The 19,313-nt window shown below is 30.6% G+C and overlaps 2 long non-coding RNA genes and 1 other non-coding gene across 3 annotated transcripts in view; all 3 read right to left on the reverse strand.

The window, feature by feature from the left end:
* Window positions 1–2,059: 2,059 nt before the first annotated feature.
* TRNAK-CUU lies at window positions 2,060–2,132 on the reverse strand. The gene has a single exon. It is a non-coding gene; the product is annotated as a tRNA-Lys (tRNA).
* A 13,384-nt stretch (window positions 2,133–15,516) lies between these two features.
* LOC107851310 lies at window positions 15,517–18,142 on the reverse strand. Its single transcript, XR_001668967.2, has 2 exons — window positions 16,383–18,142; window positions 15,517–15,838 (listed from the first exon to the last, which is right to left on the reverse strand). It is a non-coding gene; the product is annotated as an uncharacterized LOC107851310 (long non-coding RNA).
* Window positions 18,143–18,503: 361 nt separating this feature from the next.
* LOC107851311 overlaps window positions 18,504–19,313 on the reverse strand; it is a 2,736-nt gene continuing 1,926 nt past the window's right edge. Inside the window, exon 2 of the long non-coding RNA XR_007048704.1 lies at window positions 18,504–18,693. This is a non-coding gene — a long non-coding RNA (uncharacterized LOC107851311). The remainder of the gene's footprint in view (window positions 18,694–19,313) is intronic.

The following is a 19,313-nucleotide window of genomic DNA, read 5'->3' on the forward strand; positions in this document are numbered from 1 at the left end:
CATGACGCGACATCACTATACTAACACAAATCCACCTCTAGTAGTGCATTTGTATACTTCAAATTCTGGGTTCGCCTCTAATTAGTAAAACTACTTCTTATTTATGATTTCTTAAAATGACCAACTAATATGAGACTAAGGTAATTTGATTAAATTGTCATTATTTATTATTCATTTCAATTTAATGTTTCTCTCTTTTGCACCATATTGACAACTCTAACTACGGATAAAATTGAAAATAAATAATTAACTATGTCTTGATTTTCTAAAATGACAAGTATAATAAAATATTTATTTTTAATAAATATGATAAGTATTTAGAAACGGGTGAAGTACATGGCTAGTTTCCTTAAATTTGTCTGCATGTCTTAGAGCCCGATTAGATGGGACTAAAATCTGATCAAACTAGCTTTTAATCACTTTTTAGCTGTTTTAAGTGTTTGGTAAAATTAAAAAACGCTTAAAAAAATTAAAAACTGATTTTAAAAAAAAAAAAAAAAGTGAGAAGCTGGGTACCACCAGTTTTTTTGTTTTTAAGATTAAATTTTTTCTAAATTTGACTAAAATATTTACTTTTTTAACCTTTATTTTTTTTCTCTAATTCCAATAATATCCTGAACTTGTAACCCTTAAATATATGATTTTTTTTTCTTTTTCTCTTTCCACTTCTCTTCATTTTTCTCCTTTGTCTTTACTGAATTCATCATTATATCGGAGTTTTGCTCAAAAAAATTATTTTACAATTAAAAATCATAAATAATTCACCTTATTTATGGTGTTAACAACTTTAAGGATAATTAAGTTATTTTAACCACAAAAAAGTGTATAACATCACTTCTTTACCAAACACATCAATAGTTTTTTTTTTCTTCAGTTTTCAACACTTCTATCCAAACAAATATCCGCTTAATTTAGAAGTGCTTATTTTAAACTTTTAAATCACTTAAGCTAAAAAATTATTTTTTTAATCCTATCCAAACAGGCTCTTAGTTATACAGTCGAGTTAAGTTATGTCCTAATTCAGCACCTCAATCCAAAATAAATAATTTAATAAATATTTTCATTTCAAATTTTAAAAAAAATTGTATATATTTTCATTCGTCTATTAGATATTTAACTTAACCATAAAATATATCATTTTAGTTATACACATCAACCTCAATTAGAAAATGTTTGAAATTTACAACTTATTAAGTGTATGAATATAATGAAAGAGAATGACATATTTTATGTGGTTAATGAAAAAGGAGACACACAATTCCAAAATTTAAATGTTTAACTTGAATATTTTATTAGAAATCAAAGCGTTCAATTGAAACAAAGCTTAATTTATATTTAAATGAAATATCTTGATAAGTTTAAAAAACTGGTTATACATTAACCATTAATAAAACTATATAAGAAGAACAATATTATTAATGGATATTATAGTTTTTAAAAATATTTTTGATTTATCTTAAAAAGGATATTAAAAATTATTTTATGCTTAATAAATGAATGACATAAATTAAAATGGATGAGTACTTAATTGTTCATCAATGCTTTAATATGTAAAAGGTGATGATGTAGGTAAGGATGGCAATGGGGCGGTGTGGGTGCGGGGCGGTGCAGTGCGAGTTTTAAGTTATGCGGTGTGGGGTGGTGCGAGGCGGGTTAAAGTAAGTTTTTTTTTTAAATAGTGAGGTGCAGGTTGCGGGTATATGCGGGTTTAAATTAAAAAAAAAAAGCTAAAAATTAGTATTATTCTCATGAATATACCTAAGATTATATGTATGCTTTACTTAAAATTGTATGAAACTTAAAACAACGTGAATAACTTTATAAATAAATAATTTTATAATTTTTTTAATATCTCTATTCATTTTAATAAAAATATGATATTTGATTATTATTTGTACACGTGATACTTTTTGATAATTTCAATGCGGGTTTAATGGTGATGCGGTGCGATGTGGTTTTAAAACTTACGGGTTTAGTAAAAACCCGCACCACACCCTTGCCATTCCTAGATGTAGGGCAACAATTGAAAGTTCTTCTAGAAAAGAAATAGCAAAAAAAACGCCCATCATGGGACTCGAATCCACGACCACAAGGTTAAGAGCCTTGCGCTCTACCAACTGAACTAGACAGGCTACTTGAACCAATTTCTTGTGATTATTCCTATTTATTTTCACGCATTCCTTAGCAACAGCCAAACATAAAAAGGAAGAGAAAAATAAATGACCAAACTATCAAAAATTAACACCTTATTATTAACATTACATATTGCAGCCCGTGCCAACATGGACCCAATATGTTATTTTTCGAATGCTATATTTTTTTTTTGTTCTAATTTATGTGACACTGATAAAATATTTGATAAAGTCAATCAAATTTATTATATATAATTTTAGATATTTTAAGTTGTTAATTATATTATGATATGTTGCCAAGAGGGATATATATATTTATCAAATTCAATTCATAAGACCAAAGAATATAATGTCTTGCTAACCTTAGAATCCGCTGGTCAATTAATCAGGTGCTTAATGACGAAGAATTAAAGGGAAAAGGACACTCTATAAGACTTTTAAAAATAAATAGACTAAGTTTGATATCTTTTCAAAAAGTGATCAGTCAGGTATGTTATTTTTACTTTATAATCATTTCCTAATTTGGATTATTTTGACCCATACGTAATTTTCAAGTAATATTTCTCTATCCCAATTAATATGACATCGACAAAATTTGAAAAGTTAAGCATATTTTTTATACATCTTTCAAATATTTTAGATTGATAATTATTGTGACTTATATTGTTTTTCATGAAATTTTCAAATAATGTATCCCAATTAATGTTGCATTATTGTAATTTATATTACTTTTCAAAAAAATTTTAAATAATATATCTCAATTTATGTTGCACTGATAAAATTTTGAGTCAACCAAAATTTTTTATGTGTCTCCAAATAATTAAAATTAATAATAATTATTAATAAATTATTATAATTTATAATATTTTTATACACTTTTCAAATATATAACAAGTTAAAAGTAAAAATAAAATATTTACATTAAAATTTAGACAATCAATATATTTTTAATATATTTTTAAAAAAATTAAGTTGTTAGCTATTGGAATTTATAATACCTCTTTAGCATTGTAATTTAATATTTTAAGATTTTAGCTATTATAATTTATAATATTCTCCTTGTTCAAACTTTTGTAGCGTCGATAGTTAATTATATTTTAAAAATAGTTAAAATTTTTAAGTGTTGTGATTTATAATATTTTTTCTTCTATTCCAATTTAGACAAAACAAATATAATTTTGAGAGTCAACTGAATATTACGATTGAAATAGCGAAGCAAATATGTATTAAATGACTCATTATAACTAATTAAAAATAATATAATAAAATTGCTATAAACATACTAAGCGGGTCTCATATAAGAAACTAAATTAATTAGGATCCATGTATATATTGAAAAATAATTGAAAAACAAATAAATTGGAAAATATTAATGAAAAGCCCCCGCAAAAAATAAGTACCTGTTGGAAAGCTGACATACTACATTTTTTTTTTGTAATAAGCATAACCTATCCTTGGATTTATGGTCCAAAACAAAAAAAGCACATTCAATAGTACAACAACTTCTAAGAACAATAAAATAAAAAATAACTAAAATACCCTTAAACAAACTACCAATCCCAACAACCACACATGACAACCATGTGCTAACTCACACTTATATATAGTACTAGGGAAATGGGTCCGTGTTAGCACGAGCCCAACATTAATAATATTTAGCTTATTTTAAAATTAAAAAATAAATATTTGAAATTTGATACCAATTAGATACTAAGTTGTAAGATTATTTTTTATAATATTTTTTCTATTTCAATTTAAGTGACACGTATATAATTTCAAGAGTCGTCAATTATTTTATATCTTTTAATTTTTTTTAAGTAATTAATTATTGTAATTTATAGTATTTTTTACGTACTTTGTGAAATATATAACAAATTAATTTTGTTATAATTTTTTTAAGTTGTTAATTATTCTAATTTATAATATATTTTATGTAATTTTAAAATAATACACGTTACTCTCCTTGTTCAAACTTTTATGGTATTGATAGTCAATTATATTTTAAAAATAATTTTTTTTTTTAATTGTTGTGATTTATAATTTTTTTTTCTATTCCAATTTAAGTTGCACTGGTATAATTTTGATAGTTAGCCAAATATTGTATATATTTAAAACATTTTAATTCATTAATTTCTTTTATTTATAGAAATTTTTACGTTTTTTAAAAATATATATAATAGATTAAAAAAAATAAGACAAACAAATTAAAATTGAGGGGAAAATTGAAGGCAAGAAAAAGGACCAATGAATTTGTGCCAAAGCAAGCATGCTGACCTTTAAATTTTTTAAATTGTTAATTGTTGTGATTTATAGTACTTTTTACATATTTTTTTGAAATATGTAACAATTTTTTTTTTAGATCTTTTAAGCTATTAACTATTGTAATTTATAATATTTTTCATGTAACTTTCAAATAATATATATTACTTTTATTTAGATCTTTTAATCTGTTAACTATTGTAATTTATAATATTTTTTATGTAACTTTCAAATAATATATATATTACTTTCATAGTCCAAACTTTTGTGGCGTTGATAGCCAATTATATTTTCTAAAATGATTTAAGCTTATAATTATTGTGATTTATAATACTTTTTTTTTTTAATTTTAATTTAAGTGGCACAATGTCTGATCATAATAATTAATTAGGGTGATATAGTAAAATCATGATGGAAGCAACGAAACAGACATGTATTAAACGATAATAATTAATTAAAAGTGATATAATAAAATTATTATAAGTACACAATAGAAAATGGAAGGAGGGGATGCTTTTGGCAGCTTAGCTCGCATTTATTACTTTTAAAATTCAATTATGATTAACTAATATAAATTATGATTTGTTTCAAATTACCCAATTATATTAAATTTACAGAACTTATTTAAACATACATAAAAAGTTGGAACAAAAAAATAAATATTTTTTTTAATTCCCTAAAAGAAAGTATAAAAAGTTGGAACAAAAAATAAAATTAATTTTTTATCCCATAAAAGAAAACATAAATGAGTATTTGTACCATTTCCATAAAAAGAAAATATGCATTTAAAAAGGAGTTTTTTTTTTTTTTTTTAAATAAGGATTTGTTCTTAGGATCATGGGGTCCACCATGTGGAAGATGACATCACTTGAAGGAGAAATAATTGGTATTTAGAGAAATGGTTACGCATGTGTCAATTTGAAAAGGTCAAACTCATCGATAGACACTCAAACTTATTGCAAAAATTCAATTAGACCCCTAAACTAAGACATGTTCATATCAGACCCTTAAATCCCTGAATTTTGTTCCAATTAGACATTTTTTGCCTATGTGACACTACGTGTGCAGTGCCATTGTGGAAGGCGTGTGAGGAGCATTTTTTTTTACTAATTTACGAATAAAAAGTTGTCAAGTGGCATTGAGGGCCCCAAAATTTTTTTAATAACAAATTTTCTTTTTTTTTTGAAACACTAAAGGCCCCAAAAAGCATTAGAAGGCCCCAATTTTATTTTATTTTTAATAAACTGAATTTTAAAAAAAATTAATTCTTTATTTTCATCTTTTAAAAAAATTTAAGATTTCTTTTTAATAATTAGTTTTTTTAAAAAATAATTTTATAATTAGTTTTTTTAAAAAATAATTTTATAATTATTTTTTCATAATTTGGATCCTCAATGCCATTTTTTATTTTCATTTTAAAAAGTTTTATAATTTTTTTTAATGATTAATTTTTAATTTTTTAAATAATTTTTTAATAATTTATTTCATTTTTCAAAAAAAATTATAATTTTTTTTAAATAATAAGTTTTTATTTTATTTTTGAAAAAATTTTATAATTATTTTTTCCTAATTTATACCGTCAATGCCATTTTTTATTTTCATTTCTTAAAAAATTTATAATTTATTTTAATAATTATTTTTCAAATTTTTTTTTAATAATTATTTCATTTTTTTAAAGAATTTTACAATTTTTTTAAATAATCAGTTTTTTATTTTTATTTTTAAAATAATTTTATAATTATTTTTTCATAATTTGGATCCTCAATGCCATTTTATATTTTTATTTTTAAAATTTTTATAATTTTTTAAATAATTAATTTTTTATTTTTTAAATAATTTTTAATAATTTATTTCATTTTTTAAAAAAATTTATAATTTTTTTTTAATGAATCAATTTTTTAGTTTTATTTTTCAAATAATTTTATAATTATATTTTCATAATTTGGATCCTTAATACCATTTTTTATTTTCATTTTAAAAAGATTTATATTTTTTTAATATTTTATTTTTATTTTTTAAATAATTTTTTAATAATTTATTTCATTTTAAAAAAAAAATTATAATTTTTTTAAATAATCAGTTTTTAATTTTATTTTTAAATAATTTTATAATTTTTTTTTCATAATTTATTTCCTCAATGCCATTTTTTATTTTCATTTTTTAAAATTTTTTATATTTTTTAAAAATAATTTTTTAATAATTTATTTCATTTTAAAAAAATATATATAATTTTTTTAAAATAATCATTTTCTTATTTCTATTTTTTAAATAATTTTAGAATTATTTTTCAATAATTTCCTCAATGCTATTTTGTATACTCTTTTTAAAAAAATTATAATTAATTTTTAATAATTATTGGACCCACAATGCCACATGTCAGCTTCCAATTAGCTCGTTTTGCCACGTCATCGCGTGTGTGCAACACATACTTTGACCTTTTTGCTGATAGGAAAAAAATGCCCAATTGGAACCAAATTTGGGGGGTTTAGGAGTTTAATAGGTACAAGCCTTAGTTTAGGGGCCTAAGTGAATTTTAGGGACAAATTTGAGGGGCTATCAATGGGTTTGACCATTTGAAAAAAGCACAATGGGCCCATAGTGTACAATGACATTTCAATTTAGGGCATGAAATGTAATTTTAGCAAAAGAGATGGCATTTTTTTGAATTTATTGATAAGGTTTACGTGACTTAACAGAAAAGACAATCTTGTTAAAGCAAACTACTATTGGAAAAATGCTTTCATAGACCATAATATCCTCAAAATTTTCATCAATGACCTAAAACTAACATATCGAAACCACCAATTCTTATATATAAAGAAGGTCAAACCCATCGTCAGGCCCCTTAAGTACTTACGATCTTTCACTTAGGCAACTCAAGTGGATATTGGTTCATTTGGCACCTCAAGTAGGTATAAAGTGTGTCATTTTGACACTTTTTGCTGAGTTGGCAAGGTGCGTGTGACACATGCATTGAAGGCGCATTTGAGGGGCATTTTCATAATTTTTTTTATCTTTCTTCTCTTTTATTCTCTTTTCTTCTTCACTCTTTCAATAATAACACCATTAACATCACTCTTCTTCACAATTTGAGAAAATTCTCATTATGGAATGTCAACAATTAGAGGAAATCTATTAAGAATACTTAAGATTTCAAACATTCTTTATTAAAATTTTGTTGAGATTTCACAATTGAAGGAATATCCACAATCGAATTGTCAACAATTGGAGGAATTCGAGGCAAAAATTTTGTTGAGATTGCCTTCATGGGTCGTCTTGAGATGATGATAATGTTAATGGTGTGCTTGAAAATTTTTGTTAAGATTGCCTATTATTTGCTTGAAAAAAATGTGCTTGAAAAGATTAATGGTGTTATTTGGTGTTATTAATGGTGTTATTATTTGCTCGGAAAAAAAATGTTATTAATGGTGTACAAAAATTGAGGGACAACAGGGGTATTAATGGTGTTTGGTGCCTGCCATAATCATCACAAAGAGGAGGAAATAAATTTTATGTGTGTTGAGTGAAGGTCCATCAATGGCTTCCTTGTTGAAATTTAAAATTTCAAGAATTTAGAATTTTAGAGGGTGGGGGTGGGTTAGAGAAACAATGTTGGGGGTGGGGTATGGGGGTGGAAGGGGTGGCACTGCTGCATTTAGAAGATGATTTTAGGGAGGGTGGGGGTAGGGGAGGGGGGCAACATTGTTGCAAGATATTTTGGAGAAGATGATGTTGGGGTGGGAGAAGGGAAGGGGTGATTATTGATTTTAAAAAAATAAAATTAATTAATGATTTAAAAATTATCTTTTAGAAAAATGACACGTGTCAGCATATTATTTATCACTTTCCACATCATCAGGCACGTGTAATACACGCACACAGTATAAATTTGCTGATTCAGGAAAAGGTGCCAAAGTGTCACACTTTAAGGCCGCTTGAGGTGCCACAATGAACCAATGTCCACTTGAGGTGCCTAAGTGAAAGATCGTGCGTACTTAAGGAACTTGACGATAGGTTTAGCCTAAAAAGAACTAGGAGATAATTCTGCAAATCAAACACAAATTCATGATTTTCTATTCGAGTGAAAACAAAGCAATATATTTATATATTATAAAGTTTTGTATCATCTTTTTTATAAAATATTACATCGGAAACATAATAAGTAACAAAGATAAAAAATTAGAAAAAAGATGTTTGTGAGAGATTTTATTTCTTCACTTTCTGATTTATTATTTTATAACACATTATCAATACGGGACTCACAAATTAAAGGTATGTTTCCTCTTTGTGATATGTTATGGTTAACCCTAAAATTTTTGTCTAATTACTTAAGCTTGAGATTTCCACTTTAGCTACAAAGGGAGAAAACTAATACTCTATATTAGTCATTCTCCCACTATCTATTTGCTTCGTGTTATTTACTTTAACACTAATTTTAATTTCATAACAATCTTTTAATTATAAGTTTCTTATTTGTCTTACCCAAAGTCCCCTTATAAAATTACACAAAATATGATTATTTTTCAAGATACGTCCTGACAATAGCAATTTTTACCTCTCTGCTAAATCATTGGGTTAATGTTCCCAAACATGTCCTTGATAGACCAAAAACAAACACCTAGGGACGACAATCACGCAAGAACCAAACTTGCCTACCTTCTTCAACCAAAAAATCTAGGAAAACTTAATAAATGTATCCTCTTCCTGATATAAGTCAAATGGTTCTTTTAGTTTTTTATGACATTATTCAAAGTCACTAAGTGAAGAATCAAGCTTTGGTCGCATTGAGGGCACATAATTATACTTGGAGGGGTCGTCTTAAGCATGCCATTAAACAAACCCGAGTATGGAAGATTGCTTGGAGCCTTAAAGACTTGAGGACTCTCGGGTTTGGGCCACACTTGGTGGTTCACGGTTTTAGTTCCCTTTATTAAGGCATTTTGGTCACTTAGCCTTGAGGGCATTATAGTTATTTAGACTAGTCTAAATGACACTCCATGGCCACCCCACCTTATTAAGGGCATTGGAGTCATTTTTGTCTTTCTTTTGTAATATACTATATATAGTCTCTTTTAGGTCTTTTCTCATTAGTTTATGAATGATGATATTTTGAAACATTGAAAATCCTCTCTCTTGAGAGTAGAACACCTTAGTGTAGTTCTTAGCTAGGACTTAGAATAACCATTGTAGTTTAGGGCTTGGAAAAGCCAATATTGTTCTTTTCTTGGAAATAATGAATTTTAAGGTGAGTTGATTCCCTTGGTGGTCACCGTAAGAGTGTGGTTTTGATTATTACATTCATTAGGGGTTAGTGTTGAAATACACTTGGTTCTTAACCTTGTAATAATCTTGGTCTCACTATCTATTCTTTACTTTCTTGTAATCTTGTTGTGTTGTTCTTGTTGCCTACTCTCTGCCTTGGGGTGTTCTTGTAGCCGAAGTTGTTGTTCTTATTGTTCTTCATTTTATGTGTTGTTAATCTAGTTTGGTTGGCTGGAAAATAGGTATTAAACACCTTGTTATCATCTCTTTCTTGTTCTTATTGTGAATCCGAGAGTGGTCATCAAATAGGTCCTCGAATTCTTGAACTTGTGGACTGATTTTGGTGTGTGTTTTGTGCCTTTCCTTGTCTTGTCTCGTATAATTTGTTATCAGAGCATGGCTTGATCTTGTTCCCACAAGATCAATCTTGAGCTTATAAACTTGAAAAAAAAAAACAAATTTGGTGTACTTGTTGTTCTTGGCCGAGAAAGTTATTGTTCTTGTTGTTGTCTTGGTCGAGACTTGTTTGTAAGTTTAGATCTAAGTGTCTTTTGTTTGTCTTGTTGTTTCAAGTGTTAGTTTTGTTCTTCACTAACACTTTGAGTCTAGATCTAGATTTGATCTTAAAAAGTTAAAGTTATTGTTGTGAACAAAAAGGTGGCCGTGTGGTGACATTTTTGTGGACTTGGGTTGGACATTTTTGTTGATGTTGTTCTTGTTGTGGTTGTTGTGTTCTTAATGTTCTTCGCATCCTTCATACCTTGTTAATCATAAAGTGAAAGTTTGATCTAAAAGAGTGAAGGAAAAATGTGTGAGAACTTGTTAAGTCTTGAAAGACCTTTCACCCACCAAGGACTTGTCAATCACATCTCAACCACTTTCTATGATATAAGGGTCCATGTTTTAAGAAAAAGTACTACAAAAGTCAAGTCTTGAAATTTGAAAACTTGAAAAAAAGGCTCCAAGACTTATTCTTCCCTCCTTAAAATAAATTTCACCAATCCAAATTAAAAATGGGTCAAGACTTGGACTTTGAAAAATAAAATTGTAGAAACCGCAACCAATAGGTGGCTGCCATGTCATCATTTTACTGTTCACACAACTTTAATTAAGGTAATAATTTAGATTCTTAGTTTTATTTTATTGTTTCATTAGTTTCATGTCTTGATTCTAGAATTAATTAACAACTAGTAATCACCTACTTAGTTATTGATTAATTGTTGAATCCATTTCTTTCGTGTCTTCATTATTTGTGTGCTTTTCTCATTTTTAACTCGTAGTAACTTCTTTGTTTCAAGTTCGTAAGTAAATTTTGTTTAGTGTCTTGAGTCAATCAAACAAGAATCTATTCCGGTGTCTAAGTAGAATTGACATCCTATTGACTACCGGAGTATAAGAAACTTTCAATATTCGCCGCTCTAATTGTGAGAATCACAAAGGTAAGTGTATATGAGTGTTGGTGAAGAGCTTTTACTACTAATCTTGTTTGTTCATTGTGTAGGTACAAAGGTGATATAAGGGGAACATGTCTTTGATAGCCGGGGATTATTGTGACTACAACATGGGAGACTATGATTGTAGTGAGGGGTTTTGTGGCTACGAAGTTGAGAGAGATTGTGGAGGCTATGAAAATAGCCATGATCAAAATTTGGGCATATTTGAGGGACATGATTTTAAGGGAGAAAATGAGGGGAATGAAGTACCTAATGCTTATGGTGAATTTGGGGATGATGTAGAACCTCGTAATGGTTCATATGATGACATTGGGGCATATGAGGAGTCTTACACCTCCCACTCCGAACCTAGATTTGGTGTTAGGTATAACCCTTTCATTCACAAAGCTTATGAGAGCTATGATGAGAGTACACGTGAGGAGTGTAAAAATTTATTTTCTTCACCTTATAGTACTTCTTATCAAGATTGACATAGTGTGAATGGTTATCCTAGCTATAGTAGAGGTTGTCCCACGAAAAGAAGAGGATATGCATCTCCAAAGTCGACGGGTAATCATGTGCCTTACAATGTTGATCTGAAAAGGAGTGAAGACTCTGAAAAGGTAACCATTTATGGGATACTGGGCTGCCTCGTTGTGTTAAATGATAGGTACTATAGAAACTACATCCTTCCATCCATGGTTGACTACTTGGGGTTGTTTCAAGAACCTTTACTTGTTCCATACTTCTTGGACGGGCCGGTTTAAGGTTACCGAGAGGATGAGGGTTGTCTTCTCCCAATTTGATTACTATAATGAGGTGTGGTGCGATGTTTTTCCCTTTAACCTACGGTCATGTGAGCTTGCATGCCTATTGATTTGCACAATATAAAGTTCTAAATGTGTAAAATTGGCCTAATGTTGTAAGAGACCGATGGGGAATCGCCTCGTGAAGTACATTCTGTCTGAGCTGTAAAGAGAAGTGCTCACCTACTCCAATCCTAATGATGACGAAAGATAAAAGATTGAGAGAAGTAAGGGTGTGTAAGGTGGTAATCTGAGAGTGGAAAAAGGAGAGGTTGTGTAGAGCAAAGTGAGGGGATTGCCACCAAACCGAGCTAACATTGTTTGCCTTCTATTTCTAAGGACGTAGATATGACATGGCAAGCGAAGGAGAGAAATGTCGATTTGCTGCCTAAGCTTGTGGAGAACCTTCACAACATGACAAAGGAAAGTCTACTCAAGAACTTCAAGGTAAAATAGCTAACTCTTACACTTTGGTGCGTGTGAATGATAATTGTGTGGCTAGTAGCCCATTGAGTATGAGTTGTAGATTAATTACTTGTGATTCTAATGATTCTTTGACTCTTGTTGATGATGTACATGTTGTGAGTGTGGCTACACTAGTTGATCATATTGATAACGAAATTGACTTTTCTTGTAAGAGCAATTTATATCTACCTAGTGTTGAAGCCAATTTGTTGAACGAACGTACATTGACTTGTGTAATTGGTGTTGATAAACTTATGTGTGAAACTTGCCCACCACTTGAGGTTATGTGTGATGTGCTTAATAGAACTCAAGTGAGTGAAATAATTAAAAATGTTGGTCAACAAAATGGGAGTGAACCAGAGAGCTATTCTTGAGATAATCTTGTACTTAAAATCTCTTTGAAACTTGATATTGATCTTATAGAGAGTGATAAACATGTTTGTTCCGAATCTTTCCCCGAAATAGATCATGCTCTCTTTAGGTATAATGTCTTGTTTGAAGATGATGTAAATACTCTTAATAGACCTAGTGGTGAAAATGATGGTATAGCTTACCTTGGAAGCTATAGCCTATATGCTAACCCACTATGGTGTGACAATATTCCTCCTAAAGATGGAAATCTCTTCTTGGAAGATGAGAGTACTCTTAAGGATAAGAAATGTATGGTCTTGGAAACTACTTCTCCTTCTACTTTGTGTGACTTTATTGTTGAGAGTACTCATGGTGATGATTGAAAAACAAGTAGTGAGTACACATATGAGGGTACCTCAGTAGAATTCGACTTGAGTGATACCTTTCTCTACTCTCTATTTGCTTTGGATGATATGCATGCTATTGTAGAGAGTATGTCATTTAGTTTAGGTGGAGACCACGGAAAGGGGAGTGTTGTCTAGACCCGTGTTTATGGACACTCTTCCCATTTGACCCTGGTGCCAATTATAGAAATGGTGATGTTGGTGCACCCAACTTGTCGCTTGGTCTACATGACAAGCAAAGTGTCACTCTTGGTGAATCCCATAACTAAACCCTTTGTACATTTTTCATTGAGTTTTTAATATTTCATTCAAAGGATCCTTGGTTATACTTTAAGTATGTGCTGCCTTGGCGTGATGATGTTTATCATGGTGTTAACCCTAACCCTCATGCCATGAAGATGTTGTGCTTGTTTGTCCTTTCTCTAGTTTTGCAAGATACGAATTTGAGGTTGAATCTTTTTCAAGAAGGGGAGGATGATACAAGTCAAATGACCGTCTTAGCTTTCAATGACATTATTCAAAGTAACTACGTGAAGAATCAAGTTTTGGTCGCATGGAGGGCACAACATTATACTTGGAAGGGTCGTCTAGAGCATGCCATTAAACAAACTCGAGTGTGGAAGATTGCTCGGAGCCTGAAGACTTAACGACTCTCGAATTTAGGCCACACTTGGTGGTTCACAGTTTTGATTTCTTTTATTAAGGGCATTTTGGTCACTTATCCTTGAGGGCATTTTGGTTATTTAGACTAGTCTAAATGACATTCCATAGCTGCCCCACCTCATTAAGGGCATTGGAGTCATTTTTATCTTTCTTTTGTAATATACTATATATAGTCTCTTTTAAGCTTTTGCTCATTAGTTTATGAATGATGATATTTTGAAACATTGAAAATTCTCTCTGTTGAGAGTAGAACACCTTAGTGTAGTTCTTAGTTAGGGCTTGGAACAACCATTGTAGTTTAGGACTTGGAAAAACCAATATTGTTCTTTGCTTGAAAACGGTGGATCTTGAGGTGAGTTGATTCCCTTGACGGTCACCGTAAGAGTGTGGTTTTGATTATTACATTCATTAGGGGTTAGTATTGAAATACACTTTGTTCTTAACCTTATAATAATCTTGGTCTCAGTATCCATCCTTTACTTTCTTGTAATCTTGTTGTGTTGTTCTTGTTGCCTACTCTCTGCCTTGGGGTGTTCTTGTAGCCGAAGTTGTTGTTCTTCTTGTTCTTCATTTTATGTGGTGTTAATCTAATTTGGTTGGCTGGAAAACAGGTGTTAAACACCTTGTTATCATCTCTTTCTTGTTCTTATAGTGAATACGAGAATGGCCATCAAATAGGTCCTCGGGTTCTTGAACTTGTGGACTGATTTTGGTATGTATGCCTTTCCTTGTCTTGTCTCTTATCACTTCCGCTATCTGGTTTACCAACACGGCCAAAGTAACACTATCGATACACTTCAGTTGTATATGTAGTGACTAGGTATGTATATATATATAAATATATATATATATAGGTCAAACCCATCGACGACCCCCTAAACTCGGCACGATCTTTCACTTTGGCACCTCAACTGGACGTTGTTCACTTTTGACACACTTTTTACAATCAACTAAAATTATAAAGAGTGTGTAATACACACGCTGCTGATGTGGCATGCGACCAATTAAAAAAAATACGTGGCATTTTTTTTTGTATAAAATAATAATTTTAAATAAATTATAATTAAAAAATCTATTTTAACCTAATTAACTTAATTTTTTTTAATAAATCAATAAATAAATGCACCCCCCACACAATCATCTTCTTCACTCCACCCTCCCCCCTCCCCCCTCCGTCCAAATCATCCCATCCCCCCTCCGAATCACCTTCTCCAAGCACCCCAGCCACCCTCCAACCCACTCGAATCACCATCTCTAAACACCTAGCCCCCACCTCCGATCATCTTCTCCAAAACACCACAGCAACCCCACTCCCACCTCCAAATCTTCTTCTTCAAAACACACATAAATGGAGGTTGAATTTAACAAATTTATTCTCACCAACTTAATTTAATTTTAACCAATTTTTAACTTATCAAAGACGATTACTCTCAAGTTAAGGAAAAACTTCTAACATCAATGACAATAATCAATGGCGACGGAAAATTGGAGTTTGATTTGTAATCTCGAGAAACCCTCTAGATAAACAACATACCCAATATAATTCCACAAATTGGGGTCTGGGAAGGGTAGAGTGCCCACAAACCTTAACCCTACCTCAGAGGTAGAGAAACCCCAAGATAAACTTCCACATAAAAGTTTGGGAATAGAAACCCCAAGATAAACTTCCACATAAAAGTTTGGGAATGCTCTGCCAGTAAGTGATAACTAAAGCACAGATGAAAAGGGTACAAATGCACACTAGTTTCAACACCATTAGATTCTCGCAAACAACGAACAACTCAAACTGTTTCAGGAAGGACACTGTTCAACTTTTCCCCTTGAGTTAGTTATGCATAAGAACACAATTTCTTAATACATAATACATAGTACAAAATACCACAGAATAAAAGTAGCCCTTTCAGAGATGGTCACAACAACTAACCCATTGCAAATTTTTGAGTCCAACTCCGAGCGGTTGTCTCATATTTGCTTCTATCAGTTTTATACGTATGAGCAATCTCCGGTACCAAAGGGTCATCAGGATTAAGGTCTTTCAGTGGAGAACAGATAGAGAGCAATACCTGCAAGGAACATATCATTTAAGTCCCTATAATACACGTAACTAAAATCTAATTTGATGAAGGGGCAAAATCAGTTCCCAATCCTGATAACCCTTCGGTGCCAGAGATTGCTCATAGGTACAAAAGTGATAGAAATAAGACAATGCAGATTTTTTGAAATCCAACCTTGGGAAAAGAAATAAGAATGACATCAAGAAAATTTACTTTCAATCTATGGCATTTGTATCATTCGGTTAAACCCAGAACTACTACTCAAACTTTACCACATGGAAAGACCTACAGAGTAATAATATAGGAATCCTCCTTGAGACTGATTTAATAAAAACGAGAACAAGGAGTATATGGTTGATCTTTTCATACAAATCTCATTGACCCAAAAAGATCAGAAGAAATTGATCCAATATTTACATAGAAACCGTTCTGCTATTCACTCCTTTAAGGACATTTCATTCATCCAGGAAAAATACTAGTCCTTACAATATTAGGATGTAATAAGCAAAATAAAAAGATCTATGTGTAACCTATACAAAGAAATTCAACTAACTTGGGAGATTGAAAGTGCAGGGCTCGACTGTTCCTTCAAAATTTCTAGGCAGTAGCTACCATTGCTGTTGATGTTTGGGTGAAAAAGCTTGTCTTGAAAGTTACCCACCCATTTATCCCTAGTGATTTTGCACATAGAAGTTCTTCAAACTTACGTGCTTCTGCAATAGATGTGAAAACATAAAACATATTACATCGCAGTTTAAAAGGTGTGAAGAGAGATTTCCTTGTGTGATTCTCAAGCCATAGGCAAAAATTGCACTTAAGTTGTCAATACACTTATAAGAAAGGAGCACCGAGATTCCAAGATCTCATAGCTTTGGCTCAATGCACCAAACCTCGACTGAAAGGGAAATCTAAGCCATCCTTCTTCAATTTGCACAATATGATGTATTCTTCTTACCTTCGATCAATATCTAATTAAGTTACACCAGCAACAACACTACTTGATTGAAATAAACAAGTGGGCAAACTAAACTTTCTCTTGCTGACAATAGACGAATTCTATGCTTAAGTACAGTAGAAGGCATTACAAAACAGTTTCTCAAATAACTATAAGACTCAGTACTAGACTGTTAGGATATTTAGGGAATAATCTCGGGGCTATAAATATAAATTCAGCTCGTTAAGGGAATGTTGAGACCTTAGAGTTAAATGGAAGAGATATCTCCAATATCTTCAGCTCGTTGAAGGGAAGCTGAAACCTTATATTTCAATGAAAGAAGTTCTCTCTTGCTTTTTGCTGAAATGCGACTTATTGAGCACACCTCAACTAGCTTGAGCACACCTCAACTAATTCTGTGGAATACCTGCCACCTTAGCAACAAGTATAAGGTACTCTGTCTACCAAGGCTAGAACAGATGGGAAGAAATCACCTAACACAATTTGCTACAAATAGGCTCTTTCTTCCCCAGCCCTCACACTGGATGATGGCTATAGAAGATTAAGAGGATTAGGTGAGCCGAGGTTCAGGTTATCGAACGGTTACATTAGGGAAAAAAAATAGTTCCCAAATTCATATTTGATCGAAAGATCTGAAAAGAAGGTGACTTAAGGATCCTGTCTGTATGTGGGAAACAAAGGTTTGGAAAGCTTATCCATTGATTAAAGTGTCTTCTATGGGAGACTCTACTTTCTTGTAAAGATTTGCTAGTGAGGCCGAGACAGATCGAGGGCTATTGGAAGGCAAGAAATGGATGGATGACAATCTTCTTAGGCTCCATAGATGGTCGAAGGAAAAAGCTCTAGACGTGTTAAGGTGAAGGAAGAATACTGGGGTGAACATTATTGGTTTGCCTCTGCATCTTTGGTACAATGTGCTCTTCAAAAACGTTGGGGATGAGCGTGGCGGTTTCTTGGAGGTCGATCGCAGCATCACCGTATTTCTAGGGTTAGGATATTGGTGAGGAGAAGGGGTAGAGAGTTGGTGTCTATACTGATAAATGGAGATAATGATATTTTTAATGTTTGGTTAACACTAGACTTCAGTCCTAAAATACTTGCACTACTAAAAAAAACAAAAGGGGAAAATCGACCACAAAAATCGATCATAAGTGATCAATTTTCTCTAATTTTTGACCACAAAACCAATTAAACTGTGTGATCGATAAGTAGTGGTAACTTTTTAAAAACCGACCACATATGGTCGATTTTTTTAAAATATATATATATTTTTAAAATTTATTATTATGTTATTAAAATTTGAAAATATATTTTTTGTTTTAAAAAAAAAGCCGACCACAAATGGTTGATTTTCTATTAAACAAATTAATTAGTTTAAATAGAAAATAGACCACTTGTGGTCGATTTTTATAAAATTAATTAGTTAATTTATAAAAAAATGACCACTTGTGGTCGGATTTTTTATTTAATAATTTATTTAATAAAATATTTTATAATTAATTATAGTAAACCGACCACATGTGGTCAATTTTTAAAAAAAAAATTCAAAAAAAACGACCACACGTGGACGATTTTTTTGATAATTTTGTAAAAAAAATATTGAAAATTTCCAAAATACAAACATTAAAAATCAAATTATTTACAATACAGCCCACCAATCATTTACAAACATTAAAAATCAAATCAAATTATTTACAATACAGCCCACCAATCATTTAATATACAATCAACCAACCACCATAAAAATACAAACATTAAAAATCAAATTATTTACAAAATTTATCAAGGTTCCAAATCCAAACTATAAAACATACAAAAGACTAAAAACAACATCCGCATCTTCATTCTCAGCCTCACCCATTCTATTATCAATATTTCGTTGATATATCCAGCTATAATCAAGTTCCGTCTGCACAATCAATCATATTCAAGTAATTAGTTCAAGTCACAAAAGTTCACATTTCAAATACCTACACCTAAACATTTTTAAGTCGCTACTTCACTTCACAAGTTACCAAACTAAACTTAATTCAAAATGAAAAGTTCACGTTTCAAGTACCTACATTTAAACATTTTGAAGTCACTAATTCACTTCTCAAGTGACCACACTTTACTAAAATCAAAACGTAAGTTCACATTTCAAGTACCTAAATTCAAAACAAAAGTCACTAATCCATAATTCAAGTAACTGCACTTAAACATTTCAAGTCACTAAGTCACTTCACAAGTTACCTAACTAAACTAAATTCAAAATGAAAAGTTCACATTTCAAGTACCTACACCTGAACATTTTCAAGTCACTTCACAAGTTACCAAACTAAACTAAATTCAAAATGAAAAGTTCACATTTCTAAGTCACTAATTCACTTCACAAGTTACCAAACTAAACTTGATTCAAAATGAAAAGTTCACATTTCAAGTACTATACCTAAACATTTTCAAGTCACTAATTCACTTCACAAGTTACCAAACTAAACTAAATTCAAAATGAAAAGTTCACATTTCAAGTACCTACACCTAAACATTTTC

The sequence above is a fragment of the Capsicum annuum genome, chromosome 12 (genome assembly GCF_002878395.1).
Source record: "Capsicum annuum cultivar UCD-10X-F1 chromosome 12, UCD10Xv1.1, whole genome shotgun sequence".
Classification (NCBI taxonomy): domain Eukaryota; kingdom Viridiplantae; phylum Streptophyta; class Magnoliopsida; order Solanales; family Solanaceae; genus Capsicum; species Capsicum annuum.